Raw genomic sequence first — 20,093 nt, forward strand, 5'->3', positions numbered from 1 at the left:
CTGTGATCCTGTCAGAACACAGTGTCCTGGGAACACTTAGCAGCCTTCAGGTAGATGCAGCCAGGTTGTTTGTGTCTTGCAAATGAATGAGTACTGTGCTCTGGCAGGAGCTGGCATATGGTCAAGGGTTTGTTTTCTCGGGCTTCATATGGAGGAAAAGGTTTATTTTGACTTGTCCTGTAGCACCGAGCTGCCTACGGGGGCAGGATGAAACCACGGCCGGAAAGGCGCAGCTTGCCAGCCTGTACAATGAGCAGATGGCCGAAGGGGTTTTGTGAACTCACAAGAGAAGCCCATTTGGCCTTTAATTTTAGAACAGTCATTTCCATGAGCAGCGACCTCAGTTGGTAGCTGTGTGCTTTAATCATAAAGCCTACGGGTACTCTCTGAGCCAGAAAGGATACTGTTAGGTGATCAAGAGAATTCCTGTCTACACAGTGGCATATTCTAGGTTGTTCTGGGATAGATGCTCCCACAGACTAATGAATACCAATCAGTATCAGGGATGGATGCTCAGAGAGATTAATGTGAGCTAATCAAGTCTAAGATGTGGGAAACGTGGGAATTTGTTATGAGGCCAGGTGTACTGCTTCTGAAATACACACCCAAGCCAAGTTGGCAGATTCGTGGATTCAGTACCTGGGAGATTCCATATGTAGCTGCAGGCACAGCCTGATTAGAACATTCACCAGGGCATGAAGGGCGCCCTGCCTTCTTCCTCTCAGGTTTGTTGATGATGTCGTTTTCATCCTCATCAGACATTCTACTCCAGGAAGCAAAGACGGCTACCAAGGAATGAGAGTGCCGCGCTTGCAAAGGATCTGGGTTCAGATCCCACATCCATGTCAGGCAGCTCACTACTACCTGTAACTCCGGGTCTAGGAAGTCTGACAGCCTCTTCTGGCCCCCTTAGGCACCAGGCACACACATTGTGCATATCCATGCAGATATTCGCATTAAAAATGAATATATCTTTAGAAGATGGCTACTGAGCATATTCTACCTGCCACTTCATTATGGCCAGACACCTATTTCAACAACCTCAGGGATGTTTTTCATTGATCTAACCCAGGGCGTGTGCCCGTAACTGCCTCTGTGACTATTCAGGTCCAGATCAGATATCTATGACTGGGCTTCTGGACCCCAGGTCACAGCCAGGCTCCTCTGTCCCTGCCGTGGGTAGGTAGACAGAGCTTCAAAGAGCATTGGTGGTGTAAGCTTCGCAAGGCTGAGAAACACTGCCATTCAGAGGAAGGAAAGAAACCGTAGGGATTTTTAAAATGCATGTGAGATGCTGGATCCGAATGTAAGCTACCCGAGCAGATGGACGGTCCCAAAGAGTGGCAGGCTGCCCGTGCCCTCCTCCCCACTGCCTGCTGGAACCCTGTGAGGTAGTTAGCTCACTCCAGAAACCGGACACTACTAATTCTTATTGATGAAATAGTCTGTAACTCTTATTACAGGCCTGTTTTTAAAATAAACATCACTAAGGAGGAGGTGGCAGAGTGTGAAAATAGAGATCACCTATTGTTGAAATTACTTTCCAGGGGGAAGCCATCAACAATCTCTACCCCTCTTCCCAGGGTTCCAATGACAAAGTGGGGCACAATTCTGCCATACTTACCCAGGGTAGCCAATGAGTTTGTTAGGCTTATTTACAGAGCAATGGGTGATGGGCTATGGGAGGGAGCACAGGTCACCTTAAAGTAGCCACCCTGGAAGATCTGTGCCCAGCAGTGACGATGGCTTCCCCATGGCTATGTAGAGGGAACTCCCTCCCTTCCTTCTGGCCTGCTATCAACACTGGCACCTCCCAGAGACACTGAGGCCACATGCAATTAGAACAGAATTGCATGCATCTGGTTGGGAGGGGTGACTAGATACTCAAATGAGGGTCTCATGACATCCCTGACCCTGCCTTCCAAGAAGGATTATCAACAGTTAGCAAGCCAAGCTGTAGGTGCAGGCCTAGCTGGACTCGTGAAGATGGCCTCAATTTGACCTGGAGGATAGTCCTATCTTACAGCATCCTAGAGACAAGTAAAGCTCAGGGGAGGCCCGTCTTCATCCTTGTTCTAAAAAAACTTACTGAGAAGAGCTTGCCAGGGATGGTGCCAGTCATGGTTCCTGGCAGAGTTGGATTATTACCTTATGCAATCTGGATGTTGTCACACAACATTGGACATGAGTGCTCAGTTTTGCTTAGAAAGGTTCAAAGTTTGGGCAACACAAATCCTCTCCCTTCTCAACTCAAGACGTATATAAAGAGGGACCAAACCCTGAAAACGTCTGCCTACTGGTAGTAGACCCTCAGGATGCCGTTCATACTTCCTTATTGACTAAAATGTCAAGAAAGAAACAGCAATCCTACCCACACACTCATCAAGCCAGGGTGGTCTCTGCACAGGCAAGAAATCCATAGCATTGTTCTTGGGGAATTCAGGACCCAGATATATGACAGAACTGGCCAATGGGTTGAGAATCATAAGGAAACAGATGTGTGAATTATGTCGACACATAAGACACTAGTTCTTCAAATCAGCCACAAACAGGACATATCAGATACACTACATTTGCTTGGCCCACGGGGTTTAAATTTGAAATGGTTGCTAGCATCTAAGAACTGGACTGTTTGGCATTTTAAAATGACTGGACCTTCTGGAGAAAGCTACATAGAAACTGCAGCTGTTTAAACAGGAGCACATGGGCTGCGTGGAGACCAGAATTCAGATACACGGAGGCTTTTTCAGGCTTCCAGACTATGCACAAGTTTAGTTCCTGAAAGTCCCATCTGGAGCAACAATGGACCTGCTCTTACAGTCACTTGAGGCTCATAACCAATGACAAAGCTCCAGCGGACTCACAGGGACTCGCTGGACAAAGAGTTCCTTTTCATAAGTTCATGCGAGTAGCCCAGAGTCCTCAGCATCCTCTGCAGCTCCCCAGGCTCTGTGAGTTTCCGTTCCAGATGTTACCATTTCATATGTGTGTGTTCACAGATGCTGCAGCTCACCACCATGCCAGACATGAAGGGTCTGTGCTGTGCCCGTGGAGGGCTTCCAAGGGGGGGTTGTTCCTACCCCTTCGGAGCTCTGATTCTTTAGCAATTCCAGAACTTTTGAAGGGTTTTTAGAGTGAGCCTTCTCCCACGGCTCTACTGTATCTATCCATATACAACACATCTGTGTCCGTATGTGCTATGTTATTTATTTATTTATTGATTGATTGATTGATTGATTATCAACTTGACACAGGTTAGAGTCCTCTAAAAAGAGGGAACCTCAATTGAGAAAATGTCTCCACAAGATTGGCCCGTCTGTGTGCCATTTTTTTTAAATATAATCATTGATGTGGGAGGGCCCAACATACTATGGGTGGTACCAGTCCTGGCAGGTGACCCTGGGTTATATTACAAAGCAAGACGAGCAAACCAGTAAGCAGCATCCCTTCAAGGCCTCTGCTTCAGCTCCTGCCTTGACTTCCCTAGATGATGGTCTACAAGTCGTGAATGGAAATAATCTCCTTCCTTCCCAAGTTGCTTTTGGTCATGGTCTTCATCAGAGCAATAGAAAGCTAGATACTACCAAAGGGGCTCTCACTAAAGCAGTGGGTGAGGGTTAACCTCACAAAGAATAGATTGTTTGTGGAGCGATTTGCCTGTGTCCCCTGATGTCACCTGGGGCTACCAAATGCCTTTAATGAAACCTTCACACGCCTCTTTGACTGTCTCGGTCCTGCTGATGTCTTCTCGCAGGCTTGTTTCCACCCACAGCATCTGGGCACAGCTAACTATACCATAGAAGAAATCAAGCTATAAATGACTTGACTTTTAGTTTTGCACCCACACTTTTGCTCAAATGGATAACCTGCAAGCTTGGGAGATATTTTAATATTTGTAAATCTTTGCTTGCTTCCACACTCCCCAGTCTTGATGATCGTGTTCACTAAATCTGTTTACCGATGGCCACGGAGAAATGGATCCTTACCTTGGACACTGGGACATTGGAGTGTTCCAGGGATCTTGCCCAAGGGAGTGGGTGTGTGGCAGGCATCAAAGCCTTTGTGCTGTCTTTGCTCTTTCTTTCTGTGAGTCAGAGTCATGCACTGTCTAAAATAGGTGGTGAGTGTGGGCAAGGCAGGCCAAACACAAAAGCAATTCATCAAGTTCACTGCTAGGGAGAGCGTGACTCCTTAGTCCAAAGTCACAGGAAGGCTGCACTTGGTTACCGTTAGATTGACAAGTGAGATGTGAGCCTGGTGAATGGCTTAGCTCAGAACTGGTTTTCCTCTGTATCCGGTATCCTTGGGGGAGCAGGAGCAAGGGGATTTTATCAGAGTCCGAACAGCAAGCAAACAGTCACGTATTTGCGGGCTGACTTCCTGATAAACTGTGCCAACATGTAGATTCCTAGGCAAGCACCAGCTCACTAGATGCCGTTCAAGATTGGGTGAAGCATGTTTGGGATTTTTATCCCTTCAGAACATGTGTTCAGGGGCAATACACACTTGCATAAGTGTGTTTCCATGACGTTCACATGAGCGTTTACAGAATAGCTGGCGCTGACTGCATGACTAAATTCTCAACCTGCTCTTCAGCCTTGAGTCATTGAAGCAGGATCACATGACCCCCGGAAATGCACGTGATGTACGTGCTTAAGCTGTCACAGCCATGGGGGATGAAGAAACTTAAAGCAAAGAATGGCAGAGACGCAGCAGAGCTCTGAGTGGCCGGCCCTCCCAAGAAGCAGTATGTGGAGAAGAGGAAGTGGTTGTTTATGAGAATTGCGAAATTCCAGTACGGCAAAAACACAGTGGCTTTTAAAGATGACGCGTGCTAAGAGAAAAATCTTTGGAGGCCACACACACACAGACATACAGACACACACTCATGTGAGTTGTGTGTCTTTGTGTGTGTGCATCCACTTGTGAAAATGGTTCTTATCAAGGAGAACTAAAAATACTGAGTTAGACCTAAAACTTTTTCTCTGAATGTGGGTTTGTTCCTTTTTCCTCTAACATCTGTCAATTCCCTTGCCACTATTTTCTAACTTGTTTATTTTCTTAGTTCTAAATGTTTTCTTCTAATTTATGCCACCCCCACACCCCATGTCCTGCCAAAATCCCACTTTCCCATCTCCCACCCGGGCAGTCTTTCCAGCCAGTATCCCTTCCTCTTTGTCTCCTCCACCCTGCGACTCTTTCTGACCAATAGGGTCACAGTTTGGTGGGCCTGGGGCATCCACCACCGGCTTGATGGGTGTTAGGAATTGGTTGTATCCCCTCCATCATAAAAAGACTAGATGCTGAAATCTAATCCCCAGCAGATTTAGAGCTGGGGTCTCTGAAAGACCAGGTCTGTCGGTCTCCATGGATGGGTTCAAACCAATAAAAGCAGAGAACACTGAACTGGCTCACTTTCTCTACTGCGTAAGAACACAATGAGAAGTTTGAAGTCTGTAGCTCAGAACTGGGCTCTCAGCAAAACCTCACCACACTGCCACCCTGCTCTGTTATTTTAAGAGTCACGTGATCTTCGTACATTTTTAGCCAAACTGGCTAAAGCAGAGATATGGGATAAGTCTCCAAAGCCTGTGTCCAGGTGGCCTGGTACCCTCTTTACCAACCAAGCACACTGAGCACCTCCAGATACCCCAGTCCCTTTTTTGTACTCCATCACCTCTACCAACTTTCAGTAATTTTTTCGGGTATCTGGACCTTGAGATTGTTTTCAGTGTTGCTGTGCGCAGTAATCAAGTTCCTCCTATACAAGCTCAGCCTTTTTTCCTTCCTCGCAGTGTGGGCTCTCCACCTGTACTTCCTAATCCAACATCCGTTTGGCCTGAAAGCCTGATGTTTTCCTGCCCCTTGCTGGAGAAAGAGCCGCTGTAAAGTTAGAGGAGCCTAGACGATCTACCAAAGTGCACAAGACAAGGACGTAGTTGGAGTCCTCACAGACACTAAATACATCCCAGAGCTACAGATAAACACATGCCTCTTTCGATTTATAGATCGTTATGTAAGCAGCTAGTACAAATGGAAGCTGGATCATTTGTAGAGTTGTGCTTAAAGTCAATCTTCAGAGCCCATTAGGTGATCTTCTCTTGATTTTCACTTAGAAGAAAACAAAATGTACTGAAGATTAGAAAACGTAAAATAGAATTAACCCTCTGTATCCGTAATGAACCTCCATGAATTTGAGCAAGTGTAGTATGAAAATATCTCACAAATCAATTGTGCTTACACACACACACACACACACACACACACACAGACACACACACTTCTCTTAAACAAGTATTTGTATAGCACTTACATTGTCCTGGGTTACTAAAAGTAATCCAAAGGTAATTCATTGCATATAAATGCTATGCCATCTTATATAAAGTGTTTAAACATCACAGATTTGTGTGTCTGAGAGGGCTCCGAGAACCAACTGGCTGTGGATACCCCGGGATGTCTGTACACACTGTTCTTTTACTACAGGATGGTTTCACAACCTACACACTGGAAAATGAGCATCGTTAGCTGACATTAAATACAACAGAGATATCAGGGAACTGTACCCATCAGAGCAAGGCCTGGCCACACGAGAAAGGCTGTTTATTAAAGAAAGCTTGAAAAAAATGTAGCTAGGGTGGCATTTGATGAGCAACACAGATATAATGAAAATGTTAATTATCCGTGGCGGTGACTAACGATCCAATAATGATAAGCTAGCCATCGCTTTAACACGGATGCGTAGGAGGTGGATGTGAGGAAGAGGCCAGAGGCTTCGGCAATAGGAGTTCCAGCTGGTGAGGCTGCCAGGCGGTCCCAAGCCTGTGCTAACCTCTCTGAGGTCATCAACTCTGTTCTTTGGAGTAGAAGTTCACAAAAGCTGGGGAACTTTCAGAATGAACCAAACACAGCAATGCATATGGAGTCTCAATCTTTTTAACTCAATCAAAATATCCATCTTATATGTCATTTTTGAAGACGGAGTCTCACACTGTAGCCCAGGCTAGCCCTGAACTCATCGTATAGCCCAGATTGTTACCGTCCTCGTGGATATCCTCCTAACAAGGCCTCCAGGACTAAAATATGCGCAGTTTTAAAATAGAATATTCTTTATTTATTCGTTGACAGTTTTGTAGATGACAAGTATCTTGACCATATGCACCCCAACTCCCCTTCTCATTCCTTCTAGGCATCCCTAACATGTTCCCTCTTCACGTTCTCTGTTCTTTCTTTGCTTTCTTCTTTCCTTCCTTTTTTCATTCCTCCCTCCTTCCTTCCCTCCCTCCCCTCTCTTTCTTCCCCCCCTTCTTCCTTTTATCTCTGTCAGCCTGCCTACTGTAATGCTAACTGATCTTGTTGGCTTGATCTTGTACAGGTAACCATAGCTGCCCTGAATTCATGAGAGCAACGGACAGTCTTTTACAACACCCTTTCCCATCTTCTGGCTCTTTGTTTCTTTCTGTCCCTCCTCCCATAGTGTTTTTCGGAGCCTTGGGGTTAGGTGTTGTAAAGGATGTCCCATCAAGGGCTGAGCACTCAGTAGTCATTTATTCTGAGTTCTTTGACCAGTTATCAGTCACTGTGTTAACAGATGACCACTGTAAGGAGACGCTTCCCTGGGCAAGGTTGATGGCAGTACTAATTTATGTGTAAAAGTGTAAATACTTAGAAGTCAGTCTGACAACATCTCTGCTTAGAAGGATTACAGTGGTAGCTTCACCCTAGGACGTATAAACTCTCCAGCCATGGCTTTCGATCATGTTTGCAGTATGGGGTACAAAGACCCTCCTGTGGAGCAGTCCTCAAATTCAATCTACAACCGGCTGTCCCCAGACTGTCATGTCGTCATTGCACCAATGGGTACATCTTGCCTTGCAGATTGCTACTGTAGCATTCAGACTTCACTGCTGGGCAATAGCATGAAGGAGTTTTCTCCCCTAGAGGTCTGCATGGGACCTTCAGGAACTAGGAACGGTAGCCAGCAGGGAGGAAGTTTTCCTGTCAATTCTAGCTTGATTTGTCCATGACCCATCACCAAAGCAAAGCACGTATTTCTTAACCAAGCATCACCCGAAAACACAGGACTTCAGCAACATTTTCCATTGCAGAAGCTCTGATTGTGATGCCTATCCAAGAATTTAAACTGCAACGTCACTTTCTGATATGCATTGTATATTTCAGAATACACATATTTTTAAAAGCAAGCTATGACTAAGTACTCTGATGCATTTCTACAGCAAGTTAAAAAATCCAAGTGTGCAAACTGAAGGTGTGTTTACCAGCAAAATAAATATAATGTTTGCTGTCAGCCTATGGGCTCCTTATTTAAGGACGCAGTCATTTTGCTTTCTGCTTCTGTTCAGTAAATCCAGCGTTTTTTTCCCCTTACAAGACTCTAAAGCAGGGGTTCTCAACCTGTGGGTTGTAACCCCTTTGGGGGTCGAATGACTCTTTCACAAGGGTCGCCTAAGACTATTGGAAAACACAGATATTTACATTATGATTTATAGCAGTAGAAAAATTACAGTTATGAAGTAGTAACAAAAATAATTTTATGATTGAGTTCAGCACAACATGAGGAGCTGTATTAAAGGGCTGAGATACTTTCTGCTGAGATACTTTCTTCAGATGAGTATAAAACATTCTTTAATCTTTCAAAGAAACATGGCGACCTGGGGCCTGGTGTGGTAGTATATGCTTTAGTCCTAGCACTTGGGCAGCAGGGACAGGCAGATCTCCATGAACTCACAACGAGCATGATAGTCATGGCAAGCTCCAGGTTAGCCAGGACTGCACAGCGAGACCCTATATTAAAACAAACAAACAAACAAACAAAGAAGTACCAGCAAACCAAACCCCTTGGTAACCTTAACAACCTCTTCACACTCCAAGCAAGCTATACCATCGCCTATTGTTCTCCTAATTTCGGTCTAAAGGAGTTTTTAGTATATAGACATCGCTGACGTTTGGGGGATCTGCTAGAGTCTTCGTCTAGCAGATGACAAGATGAAACACACTGCAGAGTTTCAAAACAGACATCTTAGTAAGTCATCCACTGGCACATCCTTGGGATACAAATCACAGTCAGTGGGGGTGAAAGCCATGGATTTTCAAAGAATCCCGGCCTACTGGAAAGCAATGGACTGGATTCACCTTGCTAATTGTACAGTTTCCCTCACAGGGAGCTGAGGCTTTCTGATTAGCTGTGGAGCACATTCACTGGGCCAGTTCTCATGGTTTCTGTTCTGGAGAATTTCCTGGCAACAGTCTACAACTAGTTGTATCTGAATTTCATGGTCTTTAACTCCATGCCAATCAATCTCCATTCTCTGCCTCTCTGCCTTTCCCTCTCCTCTCTCTTCTCTCTTTCCCTCCATCATTTCCTCCCTAGTTCCTTATTTCCTTCCTCCCCTCTTTCTCTCTCTTTTTCTCACCCATGGCCAGGCCCTGCTACATACTAGGCAAGCATTCTCCCCTGAGTCTCAGCCACTTGTTTTAAATAAAACAGGGTCTTTCATTCTTTATCTTTTATGTGCTGGAGAGAGGGGCAATATCTGGGTGAAAATCTCTGGTTTGTCATCCCTGGCTGAGTGAGCTTCTCCAGGCAGCTCATTAAGGCCCAGCCTGTGGTTTAGAAAGGCTTTAGCTCAAATTTGTGGATCCGTCACTGGCTATGTGACCCCTCCCAGCACTGGGCCTTAGTTGACAGTCTCAAAGGGCAAGTCCAGTGGGTACCAGGTACGGGTGCCAGGTGCACTTTATAAATGCTATCCAAAGCTGCTGCCTTAGGGAGTGTCCTGGAGGAGACACACACTGGCCCGTGTGTCTGGGAAGTAAGGCTGGGAGAGAGGTTTCAGCCCCTGGAGGGTGAGCATCGTCCTGACATGACTTGGAATGAAGTATTCTTGCTCAGTGAGTTTTGCCTCGATTTCGATCTCTTGCACAAATGTCCCTATGCTTCAGCTAATTGTCTTGGAGTATCTGCTTTAGTCTAAGTGAGCCTTGAAGTGAGGGTGTGCTTGCCAGAAACTGGATTCCCCCAACATTATCAGACTTAATAGCTCCTAGAGAACTCCATGCAACCATGTTGGGCCGCCCCCCCCCCCCCCAGTGACAACAGCAGAACTGGGCCTGACTCAAGCCTCCGTGCAGCATCCGCTGTGAGGACCAAGGGCCTGTAAGATGCTGTAAGATGCTATTAGTATCTGGGAAAGGCATTTACTAATATATTCTGCCGGAGGACAAGTTTGAGAGTTGAATGATTAAACTGAGGAACTTTCCTATGGGGCAGCACATAAGACCAAGATGAGGGCAAATATGAAAGGAAAATTAGATAAAATACATACATTTAAAAGTTCTGACATTCACACTGTAAAAAAATAGATTAATATTTAAAGAAACATTTAAAAATGAACAAGAATTTGTCAAAAATTAGGAAAGGTCTAAGTCTTCGTGAATAGATGAACACATCAATGGAACAGTATAGAGAACATAGAAGAGAATATAGAAGTTTATATTGGCAAAGATATGAGAAATGGGTCTTCTTACACCTACCCACAGAGTGTATCCCAGGCAGCTAGTCTGGTGGGCAATTTGGAAGTAAGTATTCATTTTACAGATTATCAGTCGAGGGCTGGCAAGATGGCTTCGTAGGTAAAGACACCTGCAGTCAAGTCTGAGGACCTGAGTTCAATCCCAGGGATTACATGATGGAAAGAGAGAAACAAGTCCCTCAACGTGTCTTCTGACCCCACCTGCACTCTCTGGCGTGTGTGTTTGTGTGTGTGTGTGTGTGTGCATGTGTGTGCGTGTGTGTGCGCGCGTGTGTGTGTGCGTGTGTGTGTGTGTGTACGAGCGCATGCAAACACACACATGCACATACACACAAAATAAATAATAAAAAGTAATTAAAAATTTAAAAATTAGTATCTATAGTATCCCTCTTAAGTATTCTTACACACTAAAATGGAGAAATGAATAGGATGGTCACTGATGTCTTATTTATATTAGCAAAATGTAGCTAGCAATCTAAATATTCACTAATAAAATAATTAAATGAGCAAGAGCTCTTTGTAAAACTTTACATAGCAGCCACAGGGAGGTTGTGTCTTAGTGTATTACCACGAAAAGATTTCTAGGACACTCTAAGTAGAAGACTGCAGGAGATTTCATATGGAAATAAATGCCAAATGTTTCTATGAGGCAGGCTAGAAGCCAACAGCAGCTTTCCACAGTGGAACGACGTGAGTAGACTTTTGTGCTTCTGAGATGGTCCTGTCTGCAAGAATAGAGACAAGAGCAGCAATTTGGAGGCTAGTGCAGCAGACTAACAGAGAGTTGGGAAAGTTCTGTTTTAGGCTTAATTTCTCCAATTATGGTTGAGATCAATTGTCTTTGTGGGTCATTTGCATTTACTTTCTGTAATGTGTATGTATGTATGTATGCATGTATGCATATATGTATATATGTGTATGAGAATGTTATGTGTATGTATGTGTGCATGTGTGTATATGTGTGTGAGAACGCGTATGTGTGTGCATGTATATATGTGTGTGTGCATGTATGTGTGTTCGTGCATGTATGTGTGTATATGTGTGCATGTGTGTGTGCATGTGTGTATGTGTGGGAGAATGTGTGTATGTGTGTATGCATTGTATATGTGTGTGCATGTATATGTGTGTGTGCATGTGTGTATGTGTGTATATGTGTATGTGCACATGTATGTGTGTGTGTGTATGCTAGTCACGCACTGACTGATTCAGCTACACCACCAGCACTCCATGCAGTTTCTAGCTTTGATTCCATTAGGTTTTATTTTTTGCATGCTGGGTGCTGAACTCAGGCTCTTGCACATGCTAGATCAGCACTCTGCTATTAAGTCACATGCCCAGGCCCCATTAGTTGGTTTTTTTTTCCTGTCTTTACAACTCTTAAATAGCAAATCAATTTCTCTCAGTTTACCTTCCAAAATTTTAAACTTACTATTTAATCTCCCATGCAATACTTTCAATGAGACAACTCCTTTTTTCCATGTATTTTTCTTTTATTAACCTTTCTAAATTGACATGCAAAATGGTTTTCATCATGCTATATTGTACCTGTATCATTGTACTTGCTCATGTTTATCCCCCCCATCATCTCCCCTCCTCCCCCTCCATCCTTCCCCAGGTCTACTTGCTATTCTCAGATAAGCCTCTTCAAGCAGTTTTCTACCAGACACTTGAACAGGGAAACAGCTTCAGAAGCTCTGAAAGACATCCCCAGCTCTGCCTTGAGAGGTCCAATCGCACTGGCTCGGTATAGTGTAGGCCCTGTATCATATGGTGCCAGAGCTATTCAAGGGCTGCGGAGGCACCGACCACGCATCCCTTCATGCCCAAACCATTCTCGGGGCCACCTTGTTTCTAAAAACGAACTGTAAAAATAATGTGATGTCTTGCCATCATTCTATAAGCAGGCAGGGAAGCTATTTCCAGGGTGGAGATGTTGAGAGTAGAAGCCTGGTTTCTACATTTATATTTTTGTGGAGGCAGAAAAGAAAGGCTGCTCTAATTTTTCAGATTTTCAAATACCGTTTCTGCAATTTTGAATATTTAAATTAGTCATGCAGGCTCTCCCATTGTTCTCGGGAGCTGCACTGAACACATAGATGCAAAAGGCTTATGGATATTCAATAGAGTTCGTCCCATATCCTCCAGCAAAGGAAGAAAAGGATGTTATAATTTGGAATAGTATTTTGCACAAACCAATTTCTTTGCATTACAAAGAAGCCCTGCATTACTGTCTCTTAGGATAACTAATTATATACACAGAAGGTGATCCTGCCATGACCTTTCTAGCCTCCTGAAATGGATTTAGACTTCTAGTATATTTAGTCTTTAACTGAGGTGTCTAATTTAATACCAGACTCTGATCCCAGAATATCCCAGAGTATCCCAGATAGGGTGTCTGGGAAGAGCTGGTAGCGCTGGTTGGCTCCACATCTGAGTGGGAGAGAGTATTCTCTGGTACAGCTCACGGCAGACATACCACTGACTGGAAAGCCAGTGAGTCACTCCCGATCCTGGGGCCGCCTCACTCTCCTCTTCTCTGCCAGACCCAAGCCAGACCCATGCAGTTAGTTCTTAGTGGTGTCTGGTGAATAGCCTCGAACAAAATAGCCCTCACTGTGGAGTAAATGTCTGAGGCCACAACAATAGCCCGTGGAAGAGTTGGGTTTGCACCAGGCCTCTGGACTTCATGGCTCACTCATTCTCAGACCACGTGCCCTGCTAGGCAGATGTGATTGCAAACACGTACTGAAGCGTCCTGGGTTCATCCTTCACACTAACAGAAACAAAACAGCATGAAGATGAAAGAAAACGCAGGCGCGCCCGGGATAAAGCTTGTTTTCTGCAGTGTTAATCCTTCTGCAGGGGTAACTGCCGTGAATTTATTGTCCACCCTTCAAGGCAGAGACAGCAAAACAGAACATCTGCAGCGGCCATGAGCCACAGGGACAGACGCCACAGTCACTCCTCACTGAGTCCAGCAAACTTTAACTGGACATTTATTTTTGGGACGAGTTGTGCTACACTCAGAGACCCGCCCCACCCCCACCCCCACCCCCAGAAACAGGCAAGCTTAGGCCTACCCATGACTGCAACCTTCCTGAGGGTATTATAGGTCAGTGTTGCTTAAAGTGTGACAGTCGCCTCTCTGGGGATCCTGGAATGATTAAGTCTCTGAGTGAGACTATCACTGTCTCCACCCCGAGTCTCATAGGTGTATTTGATTGTAAACATTTAAATTATGAAAACTATCAAAAGAGGCATTAAACTGGAGAGATGGTAAGATAAGTTTTGTATATTTTCATCTATGTTCAATAATGATCGATATTTTGTCATCTTGCTATAGCTATCTTATTTCCTGTAGGTTTGTAAACAAAAATACTTTCTGGTTTTTGTTTACTTATTTATATTTTCAGACAGGATCTTAATATATATATTCCTGGCTGTCCTGGAACTCACTGTGTAGAACAGGCTAGCCATGAACTCACCGTGTCTTGTGTGCTGGTATTAAAGAAGTATGCCTGGCCACAGAACCTGATTAAAGGTTTGGTAGCACTCACCTTTTGTTCAAACAGTTGGAAAGCAGAGGCAGATGGATCTCTGTGAGTCTATATAGCAAGTTCCGTTTCAGCCAGAGATAGGTAGTGAGACCCGGTCTCAAAAAACAAATAAACAAACAAAACCAATAAAAATGCTTTAAGTAAGATATGAGAGGTTCTTCATATGACTCTTTCATTGGCACTTCAAGAGAACCGGTTTGATCTGCTCTGTGATGATACGTTTAGTATTGTCACAACTGAGAAGGCCGTGTCACTGTGTGTACTAGGTACTGATTGCTAACGCTGCCTGGGACACCTGCATGATATGGGATGCCCTTCTGCATGCTGGGAATATGTTTTATTACCATTGGTTAGTAAAGAAGCTACTTTGGCCTATGGCAGGGTAGAATATAGCTAGGCAGGGAAAGTCAAATTAAATACAGAGAGAAAGAAGGCAGGGTCAGGGTAGATGCCAGAGGCTGCTGAGAAGATGCCAAAGCATTACTGGTAAGCCACAGGGCACAGGGCAATACACAGATTATTAAAAATGGGTTAATTGAAGATGCAAAAGCTAGTTAGTAATAAGCCTGAGCCATGAGCCAAACAGTTTGTAATTACTATGAAGCCTCAGAGTGAATATTTGGGACCTGGCAGGCAAGAGAGAAACCTCTAGTTACACATGCCTGCTAAAAGAATATTTATAGTGACTCAAGAGATGGCTCTTGCTGACTTTTAAAGGACCCGTGGCTCGTGCCCATCTATAAATCCAGCTCAAGAAGATTTGATGCCCTCCTCTGGCCTCAGCAGACATACACTCACACAGAAATAGAAATGGTAAGAATAAGTCTATATGAAGGTATCTCTTGTTTATGTGCAACTCAAATTGACCTGGGAGCCCCGTGTTTTCATTGGCTAGCTCTGTTAGCTCTAACCAAACCTGCTCTAATGCATGGCAGAGTCCCAACAGCAAAGAACTCTCTGCCTTAGAGTGAGCAGTGCAGGGACTGAGAAACTCTGCTGGAAATACAGGCTCTCGCATGATTTCCCAGTAGAATGGGGAGAAGACTGCACCTGTGAAAATTTTAATTTCACCGGACTTTAGCTGCCTTGGGTCCCATTGATCCATCGAGGATGCAGAAGAAAACACAAGCCCTGCTTCCAGCAAACTATTCAAAAGTGCTCACACCGTGGGAAGTCTTGAAGGCTCTCTACAACCTCCTCACTGTGATGATGATTTAACACATGCCACCTACGGTCTGGTCACATTGCTTGGAGAGACTATTGCCTACATGAACACGCTAATCCAGAAATACTTGTTGAAGCTGACATTGGACAAAATGCTTTGAGCAATGAATAGAAACAGAAAGTAGGTTAAAGGTAGGTCAGTAAAGTTAGATACAGAACTACCATGTAACCAGCTATTTCATCCTAGGCATATACCCAGAGAACTCCACACCCTACCATGGATATATTGCACCCCCATGTTTATGGCTGCTCTATTCACTATAGCCAAGAACCAAAGTCATCTTAGGTGTCTATCAATAAGTGAATGAATAATTAAAATTATATATATATATGCTTATCAATAGATCAATGAATAATTAAAATTACATCTATTTATCAATAGATGAATGAGCAATTAAAATTACATATATGTATATTTATGAGTACTTTTGAGCTCTAAAAGTGTCATCACAAAATTTTCTGGGAATAAAATGGACTTAGAATGTATAATATTAAACAAGGTCACACACTCTCAGGAAGAAAAAGGCTGCATGGTACCCTTCATGTGCACGATCTAGCCAGTTGTATACGTACACAAATGTACATGTAGACACAGTATGGCACACAGTAAAGAGCAGGAAAGGCTGGCAATTGGGGCGTGAGGAAGGACTGGATGCAGATAATAGAATGAGTTACGAAAGACAGTGGAAGACTAATCGGTTTTTCTAGTTCTAACTCTGTTGTAGATTTTTCTTTTCTTTTCTTTTGTGGTGGATAAGTGCATTAAAATATATTCAGCAGGGAAAGTGTGAAATTCATTATGAAGCCCCACAGCTTCAGGGTGGCCATTCTAACTGGACAGAAGTTCATTGAGATGGATAGACTTTGGGTCTGGGTCATTTCAGTGTGATGTTCCTCATTCCTAATTTTTTTTTGTAATGTAGTTCATTTAAAGAGAGAGAGAGAGAGAGAGAGAGAGAGAGAGAGAGAGAGAGAGAGAGAGAGAGGGAGAGAGAGTAAAAACTATGATTCCTGAGAGATATCTGGAGTTTCATGGGTTAATAGGTGGGAAAGAAATTCTAAATCCTAAGTAGTGTTTTGGTTCTGGTCACCCACCGATGCCAGCTGCCTCATCTAATTCTTTTTTTTTAACTTTTTATTCTTTATTTACTTTTATTTTTTTACATACCGATCTCAGTTCCCCCTTACTCCTCTCCTCCCGTTCCATTACCTTCCCCCGACTCCACTCCCCCTTCATCTGATTCTTATCACTCTTTTCCTATAGAAAGAGAGACCATATTTTAACATACAGGTTCACTAGATCGTGAGCCTCCATAGAGAGTAGGGCTGGGATGTGATGCTGAGCAATTGCTGGGGTCCAGGAAGACATGGCCTTTCTAAGCCGGAAGCACCAGCAATTGGCAGGTGGATCCTGAACAGGGTAGCAGGAAATTCTTAGTGCTGACCGCTGCTGCTGAGTACAGAAATATAACCCCATCCCTGCTCTAAATCCCTTCTAATTCTGCGGCTGTCTATCACCATCAGTCACGTGGCATTGCCTCTCCAGCCGAAGTAGGAACTTTTTAAAAAACGTAATAGGAATGAAATAATAATTCACCTCTGGTAATATGTTTACCGAAGAAAATGTTCTCTGAGCAGATATGGGGAAAGTTGAGATTTATAGTCGTTCATGGAAAGCCATGCATACTTTTGATCCCAGTATTTAGGAGACAGAGGTGGGTGGATCTCAGTGAGTTTCAGGCTTCATAAGTGAGACCCTGTCTCAAAAAAAAAAAAAATCTTTCATGAGAACATTAGTGAGTTGGCCATCTCAGACCCCTGCTTTCCATGACTGTCTAAAGATCATTCCGAGATGTGTCACTGACCAAGATATGATACAGCAAGATGTCAGTGTCATTCTTAAGAAGCTGGAGGGCACCCTCCCAGAGTCGGCTCACCTAAGATTGCAAAACCAGCTACTGAGTCTTCATCCACATCTGTCTCCTGCAGCTTTCCTTTAGCCCAGATGTTCTCTACCTTCCTAATGCTGAAACACCCTTTGATACAATTCCGCATGCTGTGGTTAACTCCCAACCATAGCATTATTTTCGTTGCTATTTCATGATTGTAATTTTGCTACTGTGAGGCATCGTAATGTGGATATTTTGGGAAACAGAGGTTTGTCAAAGGGGTTGTGGCCCACAGGTTGAGAACCACCGCTTTAGCCATTTTTGAACTATACAGGGAGTTAGGTCCTGCCTTGTTATGCCCATGCCACCACAAAGGAGACAAAAGGTGGCTCGTGCTCTGTGCCTTCACTTAACAGCTTGCTCACACTGGTCCCTCTGACTCACTCTGGGAGGATCCAATTATACCTGTGACCTCTGCTCAGAGGGCACTGAATTTTGTCACCCACTTTTGAAAGCTTGCTATAAAAAGTAGCTGACCAGAACAACATATTTTTTTTTTTGATTGAAGGGTTAGTTTCAGTTTTCTGAAAAGTTGCCCTACATGGTCCACTGTCTCCTCCACAGGCTAGCAGACGGGACCATGCGGGGCTGCAGTCCCCAAGGGCACAGAAGGTCTGGCTGCTGTCATTGTTGAGCCAAGGGGTTTTTGATGACAAATGGTCATTTCAAATAAGCTTTTAAACTGGAATAATGCTAGAGTTGCCCATGAGTTGTTAAAGCAATATGGAGACTTTTCACATACCTTTTCTGCCCGTTTCCTGTACTGTGTTCTCATTCTGTAAACCAAGGAACATTGTTGTTGACTCTGGAGCTTATTTGGCCCTCACAAGCTCTTCCATTGCTTTCCTTTCTGCTCCATGTTCAAATCCTGTATGGCATGTGACATTACGTGCTTTACCCAGTGAGCCGTCTCTCCAAGCCAAGTCTTTCTTGGACTAGGCCTCATCCATAGGCTCACACTCAGTTGCTGTAGCATCGTCTAGTAAAAACCGCAGGTCTGTTTAGTGAAATTTTCCTTCCCTTTGGTAGCTGACTACCTTGGGCAGATGATAAAATGATTGATGTCTAAGTCTATGGCCTATTTTTTTTTTTTATCAGGAATCCTGCTAAGAGAGTTTGTCAAGAATCCCTCGTCTCCACTGCTCCTCTTAGTACTTTTCCATCTGTTGGATTCTGTTGATCTGCTTTCTGGCTATAAATTTCAGCTGTTATATGTGGCAGATGTCTTTTCCTTTCCTGCAATAGGTACAGATTAAACTTTGCCTTTATTGTCTGCAGTGTCTGGCTTTGTTTTACTCTCTGGCACCTGGATGACGGATCAGAACCAGGTGGGAACCATCATTTCCGCTTCTGCCGTTCTCATTCCTATAATGTAACAACTTGTATAACGACTGGGTTTCGTGTGTTCTGAGAGCAAGCCTTGTGTCTTCCTCACCGTGTTGCACAGAGATTGGCACCTGTTTCTGCATGCTGGCATGAATTTCCAGGGTTGCTCTTTGCTAAATTAAACATTCCAGACCGGTGGTCAGTTTTTTGTTGTTGTTTTGTTTTGATTTGATTTTTCTTTGAGACAGGGTTTCTCTGTGTAGCATTGGAGCCTGTTCTGGAACTCGCTTTGTAGACCAGGCTGGCCTTGAACTCACAGAGATCCACCGGCCTCTGCCTCTTTAGTACTGGAATCAAAGGCGTGTGCCACCACGGCCCGGCATGGGAGTCAGTTTTAAACAGACGGTAGGAGGGTGGGCCTGCGGCATATCTGGAAATGAGTGTGGATCTGCTGGATTTATTTCTGTGCTGTTGGGCAGGGCTCAAAGTCCTCCGTGGGCCTGGTTTTCCCTGCAGCAGAGACCCTGAGCTCATCTTCTACAGCAGTGGCCTCAAGAAGAACTGACTATGGCCTATGTCATCCATTTACTCGGTTCCACGCTTTCCTCCCTTTCTAAAAGCTCATTAGTACATGCTTAGATACTGCTACATGTTGTTAGGCTATCCCACCCCAAACAAACAAGCAAACAAACAGAGCTAATTCCATCCATGTTGGTGTTCAGGCATGGAAAGGTGATTTTGAAGTTCTCTGCTTGACTGGTGAGCAAACTGAGGCAGCCAGTAATAGCTTGCTTGCCATGAGAGCCTGGCAAACCTGGTTCAATTCCAGAACCCACCTTGGCAGAAGAGAACTAACTCTCAAAATCCTTTGATCTCCACATGTGTATCATGGCATGTTCAAGTCTGCATTTACACAGATACCGTGTACACAAACACATGCAGAATAATAAATAAATATAAGTAAATTTAAATTGGAGTTCTCTGTGTAAGATAACTATTCCTTTTTTTTTTGTATCTATTTCTCTGCTCATTTATCTCACTAGTACTTGGAAAAGGTTGGCTGGTTTTGATGCATTGGCACACGAAGAGATACACATACACCTTAATTTTGATCAAGTGTTTTCTACCTTCTTGAAACAGAAAAGTGAATTTTCAAGTGAAAATGTTTTCATTTTCCAGTGTATTTTAATCATTCTGAGTGTGGGTGGAGGCGAACAAGACAGTAACTTCATCAGCTCAAATGGTCTTTATCGAGCAGCAGAAGCAGAAGGATCATTAATATCGATAGTGACAGACAAGGAGCCTTCCAGAAGTCCTTCACAGGGAACCAGGTTGGCCCAGTCAAGGGAAAGGTCTCGCCAAAACCTCTGCCTTGTAAGCTCTGCATGGTTTTGAAGGCTCATGGGAAAGAGAGTTCTGTCATCTTCCTGGCAAACCCTCTGAGGTATTAGAAATGGTGACTAAGGGAAACATGAGTGTATTGATTT

Source organism: Microtus pennsylvanicus, chromosome 4 (assembly GCF_037038515.1).
Source record: "Microtus pennsylvanicus isolate mMicPen1 chromosome 4, mMicPen1.hap1, whole genome shotgun sequence".
NCBI lineage: Eukaryota > Metazoa > Chordata > Mammalia > Rodentia > Cricetidae > Microtus > Microtus pennsylvanicus.